At 52.3% G+C, this 19,074-nt stretch overlaps 1 pseudogene; it reads left to right on the forward strand.

The window, feature by feature from the left end:
- The first annotated feature begins 10,666 nt into the window (after positions 1–10,666).
- LOC127036452 (myosin-11-like) lies at positions 10,667–19,074 on the forward strand (annotated as a pseudogene).

Here is a 19,074-nt window from a genome sequence, read left to right on the forward strand (position 1 = left end):
GATGATGCAGAATGAAATAGAAACAACAAGGGTTGGCTTCTTCCTGACCTGGGAGGGGTGTGTGCGATCAGTGAGAAGGTGCAGGGCGGATGCAGCTGCTGATTTCCTGTAAAAGGCCACGACAGGCTTGGTGCAGCAGCAAAGGGAGGGGACGTTGGCCTTTGGTCACCATTCCTCTGCTTGCTGCAACAGAACTGTCCGTTGCACTCCTGGAGCCAGCTGGGCCGGAACGAGACAGCCGGACATAGAGGGAGCTGACGGACACATGGCTAGGGGCTGGCCTCACTTCATTGATCTAGATCATTGGTGGGCAAACTTTTTGGCCCAAGGGCCACATGTGGGTGGGGAAATTGCATCCAGGGCCATGACTGTAGGGCTGGGGCAGGGGATTGGGGTGTGGGAGGGGATGTGGGAGGGGGTGCGGTGTGCAGGAAGGGGCTCTGGGCAAGGGTTGGGGTGCAGGAGGGGTGTGACAGGGGATGTCATGGATTGCAATTCACCGTGACTCTCAGCCGTCCGGTAACACAGAAGGTTTATTAGATGACAGGAACACAGTCCCAAACAGAGCTTTTAGGTCCAGACAACGGGACCCCCTCAGTCAGGCCCATCTTGGGGGACAGGGAGCCCAGAACCCAGTGCTGGGCCTCCCTCCGTTTTCCCAGCGAGCTCCAAACTGAAACACCCTCCAGCCATCTCCCCCAGCCACACATCCCGGCTCCTCCTCCGGCCTTTGTCCACTTTCCCAGGCAGAAGGTGTCAGCTGGCCCCAACCCCCCTCCTGGACTCAGGTTATATGTTCAGGTATCGTCCCTGTAGTGAAGTCACTCCCTGATATCCCAGCACCAATGCAGACAGTACCAGTAAAAGTCCCCTGCAACATCCCCAGGTCAATCCTCCCCACTCTCTACTTGGTCACATCTCTGCCCCCTTGGAGATTGAACTGAGCGGGGTTACTCTGACCAGAGATCTGGGGAAGTTCAGGGACCCCTCTCCGGGACAACCCGTCTGCTATCATGTTGACACTCCTCTACACATGGACCTCCGCCATATCGTAACCCTGCAGGAGCAGGCTCCACCTCACGAGCTTGGCGTTGGCGCCTTTCATCTGGTGTAGCCAGGTCACGGGGGAGTGGTTGGTGAAGTGTCGCCCAAAGAGATATGGCTCCAATTTCTTAAGGGCCCACACCTCGGCCAGGCATTCCTTCTTGATGGCCGCGTAGTTTTGCTCCCGGGGCAGCAGCTTCTTACACAGGTACACGAGGGGTGTCTCTCCCCCTTTTCACCAACCTGCATTAACACCGCACCCAGCCCCGTGTCTGAGGCATCTGTGAACACCATAAAGGGCTTGTCAAACAGAGCCTCCTTCAGCGCCCGGAGACCCTCTGGCACTGCGCGGTCCAGACCACCTTGTCTGGCTTCCCCTCCTTGCATAGCTCAGTGATGGGGGTGGCTATGGAGCTAAAGTGGGGCACAAATCTTTGATAATACCCGACTGCCCAGTAAAGGCTTGGACCTGCTTTTTGGTTTGGGGAGTGGGCCAGTCTCTGATCGTCTCCACCTTGGCTGGTTCTGGTTTTAGGCAGCTGCTCCCCACCTGGTGGCCCAGGTAGGATACTTTGGCCATCCCCACCTTGCACTTCTCAGCCTTTATGGTGAGCCCAGCCTCCTGGAGTCAGTCCAGCACTTGTCTAGCCTGGGAGCCAGACGCACAGTCAGAGATGTGCAGCTTCTTCAGGGACCTGACCCAGTTGCCGCAGCCAGGATGTGCAGGGACAGCCAGCTGCCTTTTCCAACCAGACCAGGGTTTATTTGTCCTCTGGCACACGGCCTGAGGAGTCCTTAGATGAACAGAGAGAGAAATCAAGGTCAAGACGCAGGCCCGTCGGGCCAGGCCAACCTTCCATGCTGCTCCAAGGGCTATTTTTCCACTCGGCCCCCAAATCTTTGTCAGTCCCAGGCTGACAGCTGCTAAGTCACCCCAAAAGCCACGTAGGCCCCCCTCGACCCATTCATTTTCCTGCAGAGCCCTGCTGGGTTCTCCCACGCCCGCTGGTCAGTTGCCCAATGTTAGATCTCAGTCGATCAGCGCTGGGTGTGCCATTGTCTCTTGGGCTTCTCCATTGTTACGGGGCAGATTCAGCCTTTAACATGTAGCGTGTTCAGCGGTCAGAAACTAAAGATCATCAGAAACCCAGCGGGCCTGGAGAATAGCGTAAGCAGGGTCATCAACCCTCCTGGAGTCGCCAGGAACTCAAGCTGAATCTTGAACTCAAGATCATGCGTGTGACGAAACCTCCCACAATACGGCCCACCAAAATTGGCGCCCCCTACAGGTAAGCCGTTAGCAGCAGTGCAAGGCCTTGTTGCCCAATAAATTAGCTTAAGTAAGTAAAGAACAGCGGCCGTACGGTATCATTTTGCTGAACCTTTGATTGTTCTTAGTACTGTTACTTCAAGAGAAATAAGGTAACGCTTCGAAAGGGAAAACTCTGGAAATGGTGATGGGGGGGAATAGAAAAGGAAAACCCCCTTTCTCAGAAGGGCAAACTTGACTCTCTTCCGTGTCCGTAACCAGTTAGATTAACTGACAATAGATGCATCCTTCCCTTCCTGTGCGGTACAGTGAAGATAAAGAGAAGACCAGGTAATATGGTTGTGACGATGCGGTTCTGGCGGGACCCAACTAAGAGTGCCAGTTCAGGACCAATTGCTCAAACAGGGCAGTCACAGCCCAAAGCTGGGGTTTTTCCACCTCTATGGCAAACCAAACCAGCCAGAAAAAAATGACTTCGGTTTCACCTCACTGGCTAACCACAAGTCACACAAGCAATTTCCTTACACACTCCAGTTTCCCCGTATCACCACCAGTGCCACTCATCCTGGGGATGAATGGTTATAAAAACCAACACCCCAGTAAAAGAAAAAGGTTCTCTCGAACCCAAACGACCAAGCACCAGACCCAGGTCAATATACACATCAGATCTTACCCACAAATCACACTGTTGCCAGTCCTTTAGAATCTAAAATCTAAAGGTTTATTCATAAAGGGAAAAAGATAGAGATGAGAGCTAGAATTGGTTAAATGGAATCAATTCCATACAGTGATGGCAAAGTTCTTAGTTCAGGCTTGTAGCAGTGATGGAGTAAACTGCAGGTTCAAATCAAGTCTCTGGAGAACATCCCCTGCTGGGATGAGTCATCAGTCCCTTGTGTAGAGCTTCAGTTTGTAGCAAAGTCCCTCCAGAGGTAGGAAGCAGGATTGAAGACAAGATGGAGATGAGGCATCAGCCTTATATAGGCTCTTCCAGGTGTAAGAACACTTCTTTGTTCTTACTGTGGAAAATTACAGCAAAATGGAGTTTGCAGTCACATGGGCCAGTTCCTGCATACCCTGCTGAGTTACAAGGCGTATCTGCCTCCTCTCAATGGGTCAATTGTGTAGCTGATGGTCCTTAATGGGCCATCAAGCAGGCTAAGCAGAGCTAACACCAACTTGTCTGGGGTGTTTCCCAGAACTGTAGCACCAATTTGAAATACAGACAGTATACAGCCAATACTTATAACTTCAACTACATAATGATACAGACATACAGACAGCATAATCATAACCAGTAACGCATAACCTGGTCTTAGACACCGTATATGACCCCCTTTACATAGGATTTGGTGCCACTACAGGACCTTGGTTGCAAACCATGTTCTATATGGTCCCAGTTTATATCAATAACATCACAATGGTACAAACCAAGGTAAGCGTATTAAGGGTAAAGATACAGAAACAGGGTGAAATAGGGGGAGAAACACGAGCCTAAACAAAACAGTGAATCAGTGACGGGTTTAGGAGCTTGAAGCTCAGGCCCACAAACCCTCCCTTGGTGTTCAAGAAAACAACAAACGCTGCCCCAATACAGGTAGCCGTGTTAGTCTGTATCAGCAAAAAGAAAGACAAGTACTCCTCATTCTTTTTACCCCAATACAGAAACCTTTCCCTACTCTTTCTAGGCGCCGTGGGCACAATATATGGAAGCGAGGCCCAGGACTATCTAGTCTCCAGCTGACTGGGAGTCTTCGAGGAGGACCACTGGGGAGTCCTGACGACGGATGGACTGTGTCATGGGCGGGGAGACCCTCTGGGGTGCAGCAGGACCCTTTACAGGGAAGGTGGATTGGCTAGGGTGGGATGGCGATGGCAGGCCTCTCCTCCCTTGGTCTCGCTACGGGATGGGCAATGTTCTTCTCACGGGCTCTGGGGTGGGGAGAGCCTCCCACACATGCACTGCTGCTGGAACAGACAGTCACGCGCAGGCGCCGGGCAAGGTCTTATATAGTCCCTATGGGGGGGGGGGGAGTCCTGAGGGAACGGAATGTTGGGGGCTGGCTCTGGCGGGAAAAGCCGGTTCTGGCTGGTTTGAGCCAGGGGGATCCAGTGTCTTAACTGTAAACAAGTCAGCTTACAAAGATGGAGTCCAAGGGTCACCGTTCATATACTCCAGGGGTCAACAGCCTTTCCAAAGTGCTGCTCAAAGTCTTCATTTATTCACTCTGATTTACGGTTTCGAGTGCCAGTCATACATTTTCACGTTTTTGGAGGGTCTCTCTCTATGTCTATAATATATAACTAAACTATTGTTGTAGGTAAAGTAAATAAGGTTTTTTAAATATTTAAGAAGCTTTGTTTAAAATTAAATTAAAATGCAGAGCCCCCCCGGACCAGTGGCCAGGACCCGGGCAGTGTGAGTGCCACTGAAAATCAGCTCACATGTCGCCTTTGGCACGTGTGCCATAGGTTGCCTATCCCTGATAAACTCCATGTTGGATTTCATTGAAACCAGTGATTCCCATAACATTACCTCGTAAATACATTATTAAACAAGTTATTTGAACACATTAAACAGTACCAACATTCCTTGCTTACTTATACCTAACAGTACTCTCTCTGCTGGGCTGGTTCCAATTCGCCTCCATCTTTCCTGAAGCGTGGGGCACTCAGTTCTGGAGCCCTCCTCCCTGGCTTGGGACAACGTCCTCCTGTGGCTTCGCATGAGACCCTCTCATTTGTACACCCCGAAATGAGATTTGCCTTGTTCACAGCTGCATTGTTCTAACCTCCAGGTCCTTTCTTGCCAACTGGCCGGCCAGCTGATTCCCCATTGTGGGCTTGCACGTTTGATTTGTTGTGGCATGGTTTGAATTGGTGGTGGTGTCCATGGAGGGGACAGAGTTTTGGGATGGGTGGCTGATTATGTATCCCAGTCTCGCCAACAACTGTCAATCATAGAATCCTAGGACTGGAAGGGACCTTGAGAGGTCATCTGGTCCAGTCCCCTGCACTCAAGGTCAAACTAAGTATTATCTAGACCATCCCTGACAGGTATTTGTCCAACCTGCTCTTAAAAATCCCCAATGATGGAGATTCCACAACCACCTCAGGCAATTTATTCCAGTGCTTAACCACCCTGACAGTTAGGAAGTTTTTTCTAATGTCCAACCTAAACCTCCCTTGCTGCAATTTGAGCCCATTGCTTCTTGTCTTATCCTCAGAGGTTAAGAAGAACAATTTTTCTCCCTCCTTGTAACAACTTTTTATGTACTTGAAAACCATTATCATGTCCCCTCTCAGTCTTCTCTTCTCCAGATTAAACAAACCCAGTTTTTTCAATCTTCTTTCATAGCTCATGTTTTCTAGACTTTTCATCATTTTTGTTGCTCGCCTCTGGACTTTCTTCAATTTGTCCACATCCTTCCTGAAATGTGGCACCCAGAACTGGACACAATACTCCAGTTAAGGCCTAATCAGCGCAGAGTAGAGCAGAAGAATTACTCCTCTTGTCTTGCTAACAATACTCCTGCTGATACAGCCCAGAAGGATGGTCGCTTTTTTTGCAACAGCGTCACACTGATGACTCATATTTAGCTTGTGATCCACTGTGACCCCCAGATCCCTTTCTGCGGTGCCCCTTCCTAGGCAGTCATTTCCCATTGTGTGTGTGGCAACTAATTGTTCCTTCCTAAGTGGAGCACTTTGCATTTGTCCTTATTGAATTTCATCCTATTGACTTCAGACCATTTCTCCACTTTGTCCAGATCATTTCAGATTTTAATCCTCTCCTCCAAAGCACTTTCAACCCCTCCCAGCTTGGTATCATCCATAAACTTTACCAGTGTACTTTTTCAGCGTTAATTGTGCACGTGCTTTGGGCTGGAATTCCCCAAGGTTATGTCTACACTGCAACATAAGCCCCATGTTCAAACTCCGGCACGGCCCTAACCCCCTCTTCCGTCTACACACAAATTGAGCCAACCCAGGCTCCCATGAGGATGGAGGGTCCCAGCTGAGTCAAGACAGGAGCCAGGATTCAAGGCCTGTTGCTTTGCCATGTGGATGCGGCCCCTCTGGACGCAAGCTCTGGGAGTCTTCTAAAAGTATCCCATGATCCCTCTGGACGGTTGAGTTTTCCCACGCTGCACCATGAGCGGCTGCATTTTTGGGAGACCACTAGGATGTCTGCAGTGTGAGTGGTTGGGCTTGGACCCCTGTCCTGTTGTTTGGACGCTGGGGTGCCAGGGTCCAACTGTTCCTAACCCTGGGTTACAAATGACCCCCAAGCCCTGGGTCTGTGGCTTACGTTGCAGTGTTGACAGGAGCCTAAGGAAGCTGGGTACCTAACTTCATCGTAAGAGCGGGATGCTTTGATTCCCATTAGACCCAGTCTTCTTTTTTTCTCATGGACCCCTTTTGGGACCTCCGCCCCCCATGAACTGGTCTGAGGCTGGACAATTAATCTCATGTCAGCAAAGGTCCCAGCATCACACTATAGTGTCCGCTCTGCTACAGAGATGAGCATCGCCTGCTGGGCAGCGTCAGAGATAGCGTCTTTAGCACCGCGGACACCTTTGCACACCTATTCGTTAGGGGTGTCTCAGGTGTCCATCACCTTGGTATCTAGGTGCCTGGATGGCCACTTGATTGGCTTTGATTAGGCTAATGATACGGAGCTGCAATTTGCAGCGGCGTATCAATTCGGAAGGACACTTTGCTGACGAGCAAACAAGCGGAGGGTAATTTTAATGGCTCCCGCTGGGAGTCATTAAAAAGTCTTTGCCCAGATCGCGAAGCAAAGTTTCAACTTCCAAGCGGGGCGCAGAGGGGATTGGGCAAATCCAGAGGGCTCAGCCGGCATGGCACCAACGTGTTCTGGGAGGAATTCGGCCCAGGGCGCGAAACGCCTAGAGGCAGCCAGCGATCATGGACGTCTCCGTGGTGGCGGAGGCTAAAAACAAAACTGATGACAAGTTAATGAGTCGTATGGGGAGGAGAGGTCACTGGGGGATGGGGCAATTCCACTGGAGACAGAACAATTATTAGTTACGGAGCAACATTATCGTGGAGGGTTCCAAGGAGAATCCAGCCAGTTCCATGTAAACAGCCAGGGCGGCAAACCCATTCACTGTGATGCATCCTGGTGAGGCCTCCTTGCTATCAGATGCCCTTAGCCTTGGCTATGCTTGCTGGGGGTCAGTTCCCCCAATTTCCCCGGCCACAGGTGATGCAGGAATTGTCTTCCAAGTCCCCCACAGGCCTTGCTGTCATGCCGCAGGTTGGCGATCAGCCCTTCGAGTAGCCCCTCTGGAGCGTCCAGTCCACTGAACCACCACAAAATTCCCAGATCGGCGGCTCCCAAAGAGATAGTCCCGTCCCGTTTACCGGTTCCCCCCTGTGATCCCCATGCTGCTTAACACGCAGCACTGAGATAGGTTTATAGTGAAATCACACGTGAGTTTACTTAGCGGGGTGGGGGGCAGGCATTCAAGTGACAATGCAGGGTAATAGCGGGGACAGGTGGTGGTTTAGAAAAATAAAACTGGAAGACGGAAAATATCATCATGATGCTGTGTAAAGTCCACGGTGCGCCCGCCCCTCGACTCCTGCAGGCAGTGCTGGGCGCCTGCCAGCTCAAACAAGCTTTATTAGAACTGGAAAAGATGCAGAGAAGGACAACGAAAATGGCGGGCAGGGGGAACAGCTGCCATATAAGGAGAGATTTAAAAGACTGGGACCGTTTAGCTTGGAAAAGAGATGACAAAGCGGGGGGATGTGATGGAGGGTATAAAACCATGAATGATGTGGCAAAAGTGCCCAGGAAAGTGTTATTTACCCCTTCACATAACACACGGACCAGGGGTCGTCTGATGAAATTAACAGGCAACAGGTTTAAAACAAACAGAAGGGAGTATTTCTACACACAGATCACCGTCGACCTGTGGAACTCCTTGCCAGGGGATGTTGTGAAGGCCAAAAGTAGAACTGGGTTCAAAACTGAACAGGAGAAGTCCCTGGAGGGGGAGTCCATCAATATTAGCCAAGATGGTGAGGGATGCAACCCCATGTGACAGGTGTCCCTAAATCTCCAGGTGCCAAAAGGAGTGGACGGGTGATGGATCACTTGATAATTGGCCTGTTCTGTTCAGTCCCTCTGAAGCATCTGGACCCAGCTAGTGTCGGAGACAAGCTACTGGGCTAACTGGACTCAGCGTGGCTGTTCTTATGTTTCTAAAATCGTAACACACCTTCTCAAACCAGGACTTAATTATTCCTCTGCCATGAGCCAGGCCTGCTGTTGATTTGTCTTCTTGGTGAAGGATTCGGGGCTATGCGACATCAGGAGAAGTGCACAGAACAGGGCAATTTTGGAGAGATTCCTCTCATCTTCCACCCCCGACTTCTGGTCATCAGAGATTTAGGGTCCCCCCAAGCATGGGGTTGCTTCCCTGACATCTTGGCTAATAGCCATTGAGAGACCTATCCGCCAGCAACTTACCCAGTTCTGTTCTGAACCCATTTACGCTTTCAGCCCTCACGACATTCCCCTGGCAGTGAGTTCCACAGGTTAACTTTGTGTTATGGGGAAAAGGGCATGTATGTTTTAAACCCTGCTGCCTATTGATTTTGGGGGCACACTCCTGGGCCGAGAACTGTTCCCTCCTCAGGGCCCAACGAACCTCCACTGGGATTTGCAGGGCTGCCTGGCTGCCTTGTGGAAACAGAGTGGGATTTGGTGGGCCCTCGGTACACGGCATCTCTCTCTCGGAGCAGAGAGGAAGCAAGTTTAAAAGCACAGGCCAGTCTCCCTTGAGCCATGCTGCAGAAAGGAAACATCCCTCTATCACCAGGCCCCGGTGAGTGTCTGAGTCCTGCCAAAGACCAGTTCTTGTCCCAGGTAGCTGTCACGTCCCGGACCGTTGTCCAACCCCCGCTGGGTTCACGCGGCCTGTCTGCCAGAGATCCCCATGGATCGAGGTCAGTTGCCCGCTCCTTGGGTGTCCCGCTGTCTTTGCAACCCCCTTGGCTGACTTGGGCCCATTTCAGCCAGGTCTTTAACAGCTCATTCATTCCTCCCTAGATAATTTGGCAATGCAGCCCACCCCATGGCCCCTGCTCTGCCCCAGGAGCAACATTTAAACCCTGGTAGCTATGCAAAGTTACAGAGGGAAACTGAGGCAGACATGACAGAAAGTTTCCAGGCAGTGACCTCATAAAGCCCTGGGCAGCTCCTGGGGAGGGGCAGCAGCATGACCTCACAGAGCCCTGAGACGGGGAGCCACCCGGCAGGCCCAGAGGCTGCTGGAGGAGTGCGACCTCCCTGGGAAGGTGAGTGAATTTTCAGTGTTAGAAGAGCGGCCGTAATAGGGCAGAGCAATGGGCTAGCTCGCCCATTATCCCAGCTCTGACAGTGGCCCCTACAAGAGTTTCAGGGGGAGTGCACAGAACAGGGACATTCTGGAGATATCCCCCCCCCCCATCTTCCACCCCCGGACTGTCAGAGATTTAGGGTCCCGCCCCCAAGCATGAGGGTTGCTTCCAATAGCCATTGCTGGACTTGGCCTCCAAGAACGTACCCAGTTCTGCTCTGAACCCAGTTATGCCTTTGGCCCCCTTGACATTCCCCTGGCAGTGAGTTCCACAGGTTAACTGGATGCTGCATGAACAAAGTACGTCCTTCTGTTTGCTTTAAACTTGCCACCTATTCATTTCAGCGGGTGACCCCGGCTGCTTGCATGATGCAAAGGGGGTAAATAATGTTTCCCTCTTCCCTTTCTCTGCACCAGCATGATTTTAGAGTCCTGTATCTGACCCCCTGCCTAGTCCGTCTTTTCTAGTTCCCGTCTGTTTACTCTCTGCTCGTACGACAGCCATTCCAAGCCCTTTGTTGCCCTTCTCTGAACTTTTTCCCATCCCGGAACTGCAGGCAGCATTTCATGGTGGGGCGCACCATGGATTTATGGAGTGGCACTATGATATTGTCTGGAATTCCAAACCCAGCAGGATGCGGGGTTCCCAGTCCTGAATGCAGGTGAATAGATGTAGCGGTCCGGGCATGTACCCACCATCCTTCGCCCAATAGACAAGTGTGCCGGGGCGCGGGTCTCATGAATGGGTCAGCAGATTGTAAAACAATGGGGGGAAAAGGTCTTTAGGGCGAGTGAAACACTACGGGACCTGGAAATCCTAACTCTAGAAAGAGTGTTATGATGTTATTTTACCTGTAACCAGGTGTCCCCTTTCATTCTCCTGGTTTCTTCTGGGATCCCTCTGCCTCACAGCCCGTCAGCCCCGTGCTCGCCTGCCTTAGCCTCCCCCGTTGTGGTTTGTCACCACCAGGGCACCATGGACATGGATGACCTGAAACTGGCGCTGGAGCGGCAGAGGGGGGAGAACAAGGAGCTGGTGGAAGCGCTGCTGCAGCTGGAGGCCGACTACGCCCAGCTGGAGCAGGAGCGAGCAGAGGTGCAGGAGGAGGTGGGCAGGTGAGCACCGGGTGTGCAGCTTGGGGCTGGAGCCAGAGCAAGGCCCCGGGTTGGCATCTCTTTGCTGATGACCCGGGAGAACAGATCAGCTTGCCGCTGCTTAAGTTTTGCAGGCGGCACAAAGGTTGCGGGGTGGGGGCGATACTTAATGTGGGGGATGGGTCGCTGGTTCAGCATGATCGGGATGGGTAATTAACCAATGGGGCAATAGACCCAGGGTCGTGCTGGATCCTCCATCGCGGGCAATGTTCAATCGGGATGGGATGCGTTTCTCCCATCTAGGAATTCCCTGGCCTGTATGATATAGGAGGTGGGGTGAGAATGTCCCATTGGGCCTGGGGATCTCTGGATCATGCCCAGTTTGTGCCTGAAAGCTTTTCTCCTTCTTTTGGGGTCTTCAGGCTGCGGAGAGCCACGGTCGTCTCAGAGGAAACGGATGGGGCTTGGGAGGAGCTGGACGCCACCAAATCCAGCCTGCTGTATGTCCAGCAGGAATTAAAGTTCCTGAAACACCAGCAGGAGAGTTTGGTAAGGAGAAGGGGAGGCCAATTCGAAGTTCCTACCTTGGTTGTCTTCTTTTACCCTGCTTTCACCAGGGCCTGACCTCACCCTATCTAGCCAAGTGTGCCAGCCTCCCATCTGATCTCCTTGCTGGAATCCCACTTCTGCCACCAGCTTCAGCCAAGCTGAGCTTTCCCGATGGTGTGATGGTTGGGAGATAGCATGGTGCTGGGCAGAGCCATTTTTGGTCCCCCTGCTCTATCCCAGACACTGTGTGACTGTAGGTGAGTCGGTCTGTGCCTCAGTTTCCCCCTCTGTGACACAGCTGCTGGTAGGCCTGGTTCAGCTCATTCTATGATGGCAAGCTGGGTTGTGGGAAAACTAGAAGTGTCCGACTGCACTGTTTATCCGAGGGTTGCTACCTGTCCAGGTTTTACCTGGACAATCTGGTTTTGGCCTCTGTGTCTGGGTACTATTTAGGGTTGCTAGATGCCGCGTTTTCAACTGGAAAGTCCAGTATAAAAGTCTGGTTACCACGGGCTGGGGGGGAAGGCAGAGAAGGGGTGGATCCTCAGGGGAAGAGGTGGAGCAGAGGCAAGGCCTTGGAGAAAGGGGCAGGGCAGGGGGCAGGACCTCAGGGGTCCAGTTGCCAGCAATTAGGAAGGTTGCCACTTTAGTCTGTCCCTGCAGGAGGAGGAGAAGCAGGAGATGCGGGGCACCATCCAGGAGCTGACGACAGAGGTAGGGCCATGGCGGGTGCGGAGGGGAAAGCTGGTGCGCCCTACCGGGGCTGGGGCCATTGGCCCATTCGCTCTCACAGCGCTGCCTGATTTCACCTGCAGAATCTCACCCTGACCAAGGGGAACTTCCGAAGCCACCAGCAGCTCCTGGAGGTGCAGCAAGCCATGAAGCAGCTAAAGGTGAGCAGCCCCCAGCGTCTCTGTTTTCCTGGAGCCACGCAAAGAGGGAGCCTCCGGGGCTACCTCTCAGTGTGGGAGCTCCAGCCCGGGATGCCGGAGGCCTGGGTTCTGTTCTCAGCTCTTCCTCAGCCCTGCTGTGTGACCTGGGGCAACTCACTGCTCCTCTCGGTAACTTGGTTTCCCCTCGCACCCCGGGCACTTTCTTTGGCCCAGGGAATTTCATTCACTTTGTATCTGGGCAGCGCCCGGCACGACAGGGGACCCTTATCTGGGTCGAGGTCTGTGCAGCGCCTGGCACGACAGGGGACCCTGATCTGAGTCGGGGTCTGTGCAGCGCCCGGCACGACAGGGGACCCTGATCTAGGTCAGGGTCTGGGCAGCGCCTGGCATGACAGGGGACCCTGATCTGGGTCGGGGTCTGGGCAGCGCCCAGCATGACAGAGGACCCTGATCTGGGTCAGGGTCTGGGCAGCGCCTGGCACGGTGGGGCCTTGAGCTGAGTCGGGCTCCTCTAGGCACACCTGTTACACACCACGCCAACCCTGCCTGGCTCTCTCTATTCAGGCTGGCGTTCAGTGCACCCCAGAGCTCCCCGCTTCCATGCCCAAACCCCACGCCGCTGGCTGTAACTGACCAGGAGGCCGGACCCCTGCCATGCAGCATCGCTGCCCTGAGATTGCTTCCATGGCAGGAAAGACTCCCCGACAGGGATGGGTTTTTGAAAGGTGCGGGGCCCCAGGTCTGGGTTTGGCAGGGGAGGTGGGGCTGACCCAGCAGGAGATTCCCATGTTCTGCGTAATTAATTGGGGCACGTTGTGGCGAGAACGTGTGTGACCCCAACCCAGCCGCCCTGCCCCCCGGCCCAGCCTCTCTTAAAGCGCTCTCCCTGTCACTAGGCGGATCTGCAGCGAGTCAAGGAAGAGAGAGACGTGCAGGGGAAGGAGCTGGCCAAGGTAAACAGGCCAAGATGTAAATTTCTCGCTCACGGGCTTCTTTCTGCCAAAGAACGGTCACTTTGCCCAGGTGATTGTCCGTTCGCTGGCTGAGGCGTCAGTTTGCCTTTTGTCTCTGAGGAACGGGTAAGAAGCCCAGGTGCCGACGCCGTGGGTGCTCCGGGTCTGACGCGCCTTTGGTTTTTCCACTTGAGCAGCAAATAGCCGGGTCTTCCATGGTTTATTCCCGTGGGTCTCAAGCTATTGCACTGGGGACCCCTTCCATGTAGCAAGCCTCTGAGTACGACCCCCCTTCTACATTAAAAACACTTGTTTATATATTTAACACCTTTATAAATGCTGGAGGCAAAGCGGGGTTTGGGGTGGAGGCTGACAGCTTGCGACCCCCCCATGTAATAACCTCATGACCCCCTGAGAGGGTCCCGCCCCGCAGTTTGAGAACACCTGGTTTATTCGGACGCAGTGCCCCAAAAGCTGCGTGGCGGGTCGAAACCGGGAGGGCAGCTTGTCAGGTCAGTGATAATGTGCTTGCTTGGAACGTGGGGAAGAGGTCCAGACGTTTCGCCGTTCCCTAGCTGGAGCCAGAGATGTGAGGCTTTTGTCATTTCAGGAGTGGTTGGTTTATGTTGTCTATAACCTACGAGATGGGACGTTCTGGGTAGTCTTTGGTGTGTTATTTTGTTGCTAATACAGAAAGCCACAGTAGAGCCATCGATTTTAAAGTTCCTGTGATAATTCTCATGGTCTGATTCAGGTGCTCATCCCTAAGTTGGGGAGGATAGCTCCACGTCCACATCTATCCAGCTGTGTACACCAGGGTCAAGGCCGATGTGCATAGCACCGGGGCCATTGACCCAGACATTGTTCCTTCTACCTTTTGGGTAAAGTTGACGCGAGTCTTTGCTTTGGAGGCTACTTTCTTGAGGTTGTCATGGTATAATTCCCCACTCTGAACCTTAGCGTCCAAAAGAGTACAAGCATGAATTCCTCTAAGCTCAATTACCACCTTAGTACTTGTAGCGCTGCCACCAACCAGGAATTCCAGCGCCTGGTACACTCTGGTCCCCCCAAAACCTTGCCCGGGGACCCCCAAGACCCAGACCCTCTGGATCTTAACACAAGGAAAGTAAACCCTTTCCCTCACCGTTGCCTCTCCCAGGCTTCCCCTCCCTGGGTTACGCTGGAAGATCACTGTGATTCAAACTCCTTGAATCTTGAAACAGAGAGGAAAATTCACCTTCCCCCTCCTTCTCTTTCCCCCTCCCAGACTCTCCCTGAGAGAGACAGTAACCCTAACACAGAGAGAAAATTAACCTTTCTCTCCCCCTTCCCTCCTTTCTCCCCACCAAATCCCTGGTGAATCCAGACCCAGTTCCCTGGGGTCTCACCAGAATAAAAAAACAATCAGGTTCTTAAACAAGAAAAGCTTTTAATTAAAGAAAGAAAAAACAGTAAAAATCATTTTTGTAAATTTAAGATGGATTAGGTACAGAGTCTTTCAGCTATAGACACTGGGAATACCCTCCCAGCCTAAGGATACAAGTACAAAAATCCTTTCAGCCAAATACACATTTGCAAATAAAGAAAACAACCATAAGCCTCACTCGCTTTATCTACCTAGTACTCACTAGTCTGAACTGGTAAGAGCCTGTATCAGAGAGATTGGAGAGAAACCTGGTTGCAAGTCTAGTCCCTCTGAGCCCCCAGAGTGAACAACAACCAAATTCTAACAGCACACACACAAACTAACAGCACACACACAAACTAACAGCACACACAAAAACTTCCCTCCTTCAAGATTTGAAAGTCTCCTGTCCCCTGATTGCTCCTCTGGTCAGGTGACAGCCTGGCTCACTGAGCTTGTTAACCCTTTACAGGCAAAAGAGAGATGAAGTACTTCTGTTCCATTAACTCTTACTTATCTGTTTATGACAGAGGTGGTCACGGAAGGGGCAAGCACGCAGTGAAAAACGACCCCACAATAGGCTGGCATTGGGTCGTAATGCCCTGTTTCACCCCAAAACTTGACAGTCGGAGTGTTTCATGCAGTTCTGTTCTCAAGGTGGAAAGTAGAGACTCCCGATGTGCTTGGATTTGATCTTGGCCCCATTTGTGGAAGTGCTCCTCCATGAGCTGAAGGTCAGATGTAAGGGTCCCTTCACGGTCCTGAGTGCTACAGGCCTCAGTTGCATGAGTCAAATCATTGGCATATGCGAACTTCTGCCCTATAGTTTCAGGCACATCACTTACATAGACATTGAAGAGTGTTGGGGCAAGTAATGTTCTCTATGGGATATCGTTCCTCCACGGGATATTGTTCCTCCATGTGGTATCATTCCTCCATGGGGCATTGTTCTCTATGGGGTACTGTTCCTACGTGGGGTAACGTTCCTCCACAGGGTATTGTTCTCCATAGAGTATCAGTCCTCCATGGGGTATTGTTCTCTATGGGATAACATTCCTTCATGGGATATTGTTCCTGAATGAGGTATTGTTCCTGCATGGGTCATTGTTCTCCATGGGGTGTTGTTCTCCACGGGGTATTGTTCTCCATGGGGTATTGTTCCTTGTGGGATATTGTTCTCCATGGGATATTGTCCTTTATGAGATATTGTTCTCCATAGAGTATTGTTCCTCCATGGATCATTGTTCTCGATGGGGTATTGTTCTCCATGGTTCATTGTTCTCCACAGGGTATTGTTCTCCATGGGTCATTGTTCTCCATGAGGTATTGTTCTCCATGGGGTATCGTTCCTCCATGGATCATTGTTCTCCACAGTGTATTGTTCTCCATGGGGTATTGTTCTCCATGGGTTATTGTTCCTCCATGCAGTATTGTTCTCCATGGCATATCATTACTTTGCCACTCCCCTGATGCCAGCTTGTTTTGTGTTGGTCACCAGGCTACCCCCAAACATTTGCCTGGGCTTCTTTTTCAGGAAAAGCTCCGCTCCTCTGAGCTGACAGAGACTATACGGGAGCAACAGGAGATCCAGGAGGTATTGGATTTTATTGCCTTACAGATCATAACACTCTGGAGCAGCCCAGTTCGATGCACGGTACCCCGGGCAGTGCACATGGGGGGTGGGACCTCTGACTGCAGGGGGCCTATGAAGATTACTCCAGCTGGGACCATCCAGGGGGCTGCCATAGTGTGGGGCAGGAGACAGTAGCACTCTGTGTTCTGACTTCCTGACCTTGTATTTTAAGGTCCTTCAGAGCAAAATAAACCAACTGAAAGAAGAGCTGGAGGATTCGGAGCAGCAGAACGCGCTGTAAGTCAAAGGGTGGGGGCCAGACCCCCAGGTAGCGTCCATTGGCCATAGCTCTCTTGGAGTCAATGGGGCCAGACCCCCAGCTGGGGTCAATGGGACATGGCTCCATTGGAGTCAATGGGGCAGTTCCCAGCCTGGGTCAATGGGATGTTGTTCCATTGGAGTCAATATCTCAAATGCCCCATGATCCTTTTTGCATGAACCCAAGTGTTTTGCATTCCTAATTCTAGCTTTGGGCTCTGGCACTTTCAGAACACTGGACTTGGCTGAAATGTGGCCAAATGATGGAATATGTATCCTATTTTCACCTGAACCTGTTGACCTGGGACAGATGTCCAGTAAGGGCCCCTGTGCGCTTGACAAGGGGTCCTGGCTATTGCAAATGTCTACGGCAATGAATGAGCTAGTGACCCGTTGAGAGAAGTTTTTAGCTTTTTAGGAATGACTCATTGTCCGATGCGTTTTCTAGAAGAAGGACTTAGTCCTGGAGACCTTCGGCTGGTTGAGCAGGGGAGCTGAGATACCCAAAAATGAAAGCTACCCGTAGATTTGTTATGGTGAAGGAATCATCTTTGTCCCAAGCACGAAATATAAAGAGAGTCTTTTCTGGGAGTGACTCCAATCTTCGGGATAGGCTCCAGCTCAAAGTGGGGATGCCCCAGCTGGGTCGCTCAGGGGTGGTCCAATAAAAAGATCTGATCTTGTCTCAAGAGACTTAGTTAAGCCAAGCTTAGCCTCTTGCGGTGGTGGGTTTAGATAGAGGCAGGAGAACCCATCCTGCCGTTGGAGTAAGTGTCTACCCAGGAGCCCAGCAGTGTAGCCGTCAGGTGGATTGGGGACCACGTCACCGACCCACCCGTGTTGGTCTTTGCCCACTGATCTTTGAGCAATATATTTCCAACTGGTTCTGATCCGTTCACCTCTTCTGAAGACCAGATCCAAGTGGGAACCCGACGCCATGGACCTCCAGCCTCTCCCTCTTGCTTTTCACAGCCAGAAGCTAGAACAGGGCGAGGATCTCTCCGGGTCGTTGCTGTGCGAGATAGTGGAAGCCAAGCTGGTAAGGAACGGGGCCCCCAAAATGCTGGTGAGCCAGGCTTGGCAGAGAGACCCGGGCTGTGATGCTGGCAGAGATTCTGCCTCACAATGAAGCACCACATTCCCGGGGGAGGAGAGCCCAGGTTCAGCCCAGGGAGGAATTGGGAGCCTAGTGGTTCATGAATCTGGGTCCGGCTGCCAATTTCCAGCTGTGCCCAGCTACATCATGGATCATCCTGGGCTAGGCTGGGAACTTGGGTCTCAACTGTGTAAATGGAGAGAGAAAAACCTTCCGTTGTTGGTCTTGTCTGTTTAGACTGTAAGCTTTTAGGGGCAGGGACTGTCTCTCATTCTGGGTCTGCGCAGTGCCTGGCATGATGGGGGGCCCTGATCTCGGTCGGGGTCTGGGCAGCGCCCGGCACGACGAGGGGGCCCTGATCTTGGTCGGGGTCTGGGCAGCACCTGGCACAACGGGGCATCGATCTTGATCAATTTATCTGCAGTGCCCAGCATGCAATGGGGGGCCCGGATCTCCGCGGAGGTCAAGGCCCTGCTGCAATACAAACGCTAATAAAACTTCCCACTGGGGGCTATTCTGCAGGAGACTCGACTAGTGGCGAAGAGACGCGGCATCACCTACTGGCTGTGGTGAGCGCAGCGTTCGCATCTCGGGGGGTCAGGACACCTGGGTTCTTGCCATCAGTTAATGCACGATACAGTGGCCGGACTGCATCACTCACTCTTTCTTTCTTTCTTTCTCCAGTCGATTCAGGGCAGGTCCCAGCCATGGCTCAGTTTTTATTTCTTGGTTTATTACTGGTGCAATCATTTCCCTAATTGTTGATTAATTATTTAATGTATTTACTCCCTGCTGGAATTATGCCAGGGCTTTTTCCCCATTGGCAGCCGTTAATCAGCAAGTCCACAGGGGTATGGCTAAAAGGAATCAGCCCATCTAGCCCGGTATCCCGTCTCCAATAGAGGTGCAAGACACCCCCTAGTGGGCGGTGCTGGAATAACCCGCCCATCAGGGCCCATGCTACCTGACCCTCATTGGTTTGAGGTTGGCTTCTGCCCTGCGTCAGGAGGGTTTTGATACCCTCCACGGCTCTGGAGCCGGATCCCCAGCTCCGGCTCTTTGGTGTCTCACTGCTGACTCCAGAGATTGACACCCACTGGGGTTCTGGTCCGAGGTTTCCATCCCATTGGGTGTGTCGGTCTGAAAGCGACGCTGCAGCTTGACCACACGTAACGGGGCTGGGTACAAAACTAGCTGAGGGTGGGGGTGGGATCTCCAGCCAGGGATACGTGGTGAGATCCAAATGGCCCCTTGTGACCTTAAAACCCAGGAACATCACATCAACATCCAGTTCCTGTTTGGAGCCCCACTGAGATCCAGTGGTGGGGAGTTCCGCAGTTGCTCTGATCGCTCTTTCCCCACAGGTCGCTGGCCTCCCTCTGCATCTGGCTGCAGCTCCTCGCCGGTTCCCTCGTGGTCACGGCTGTCCTCTACACATACTTCTTCGACGGGGAGTTCATCTACCGCACGCTGCCCCTGGTGCTTTCGGAGCACAGCTATGA

This window comes from Gopherus flavomarginatus, chromosome 18 (assembly GCF_025201925.1).
Source record: "Gopherus flavomarginatus isolate rGopFla2 chromosome 18, rGopFla2.mat.asm, whole genome shotgun sequence".
Classification (NCBI taxonomy): domain Eukaryota; kingdom Metazoa; phylum Chordata; order Testudines; family Testudinidae; genus Gopherus; species Gopherus flavomarginatus.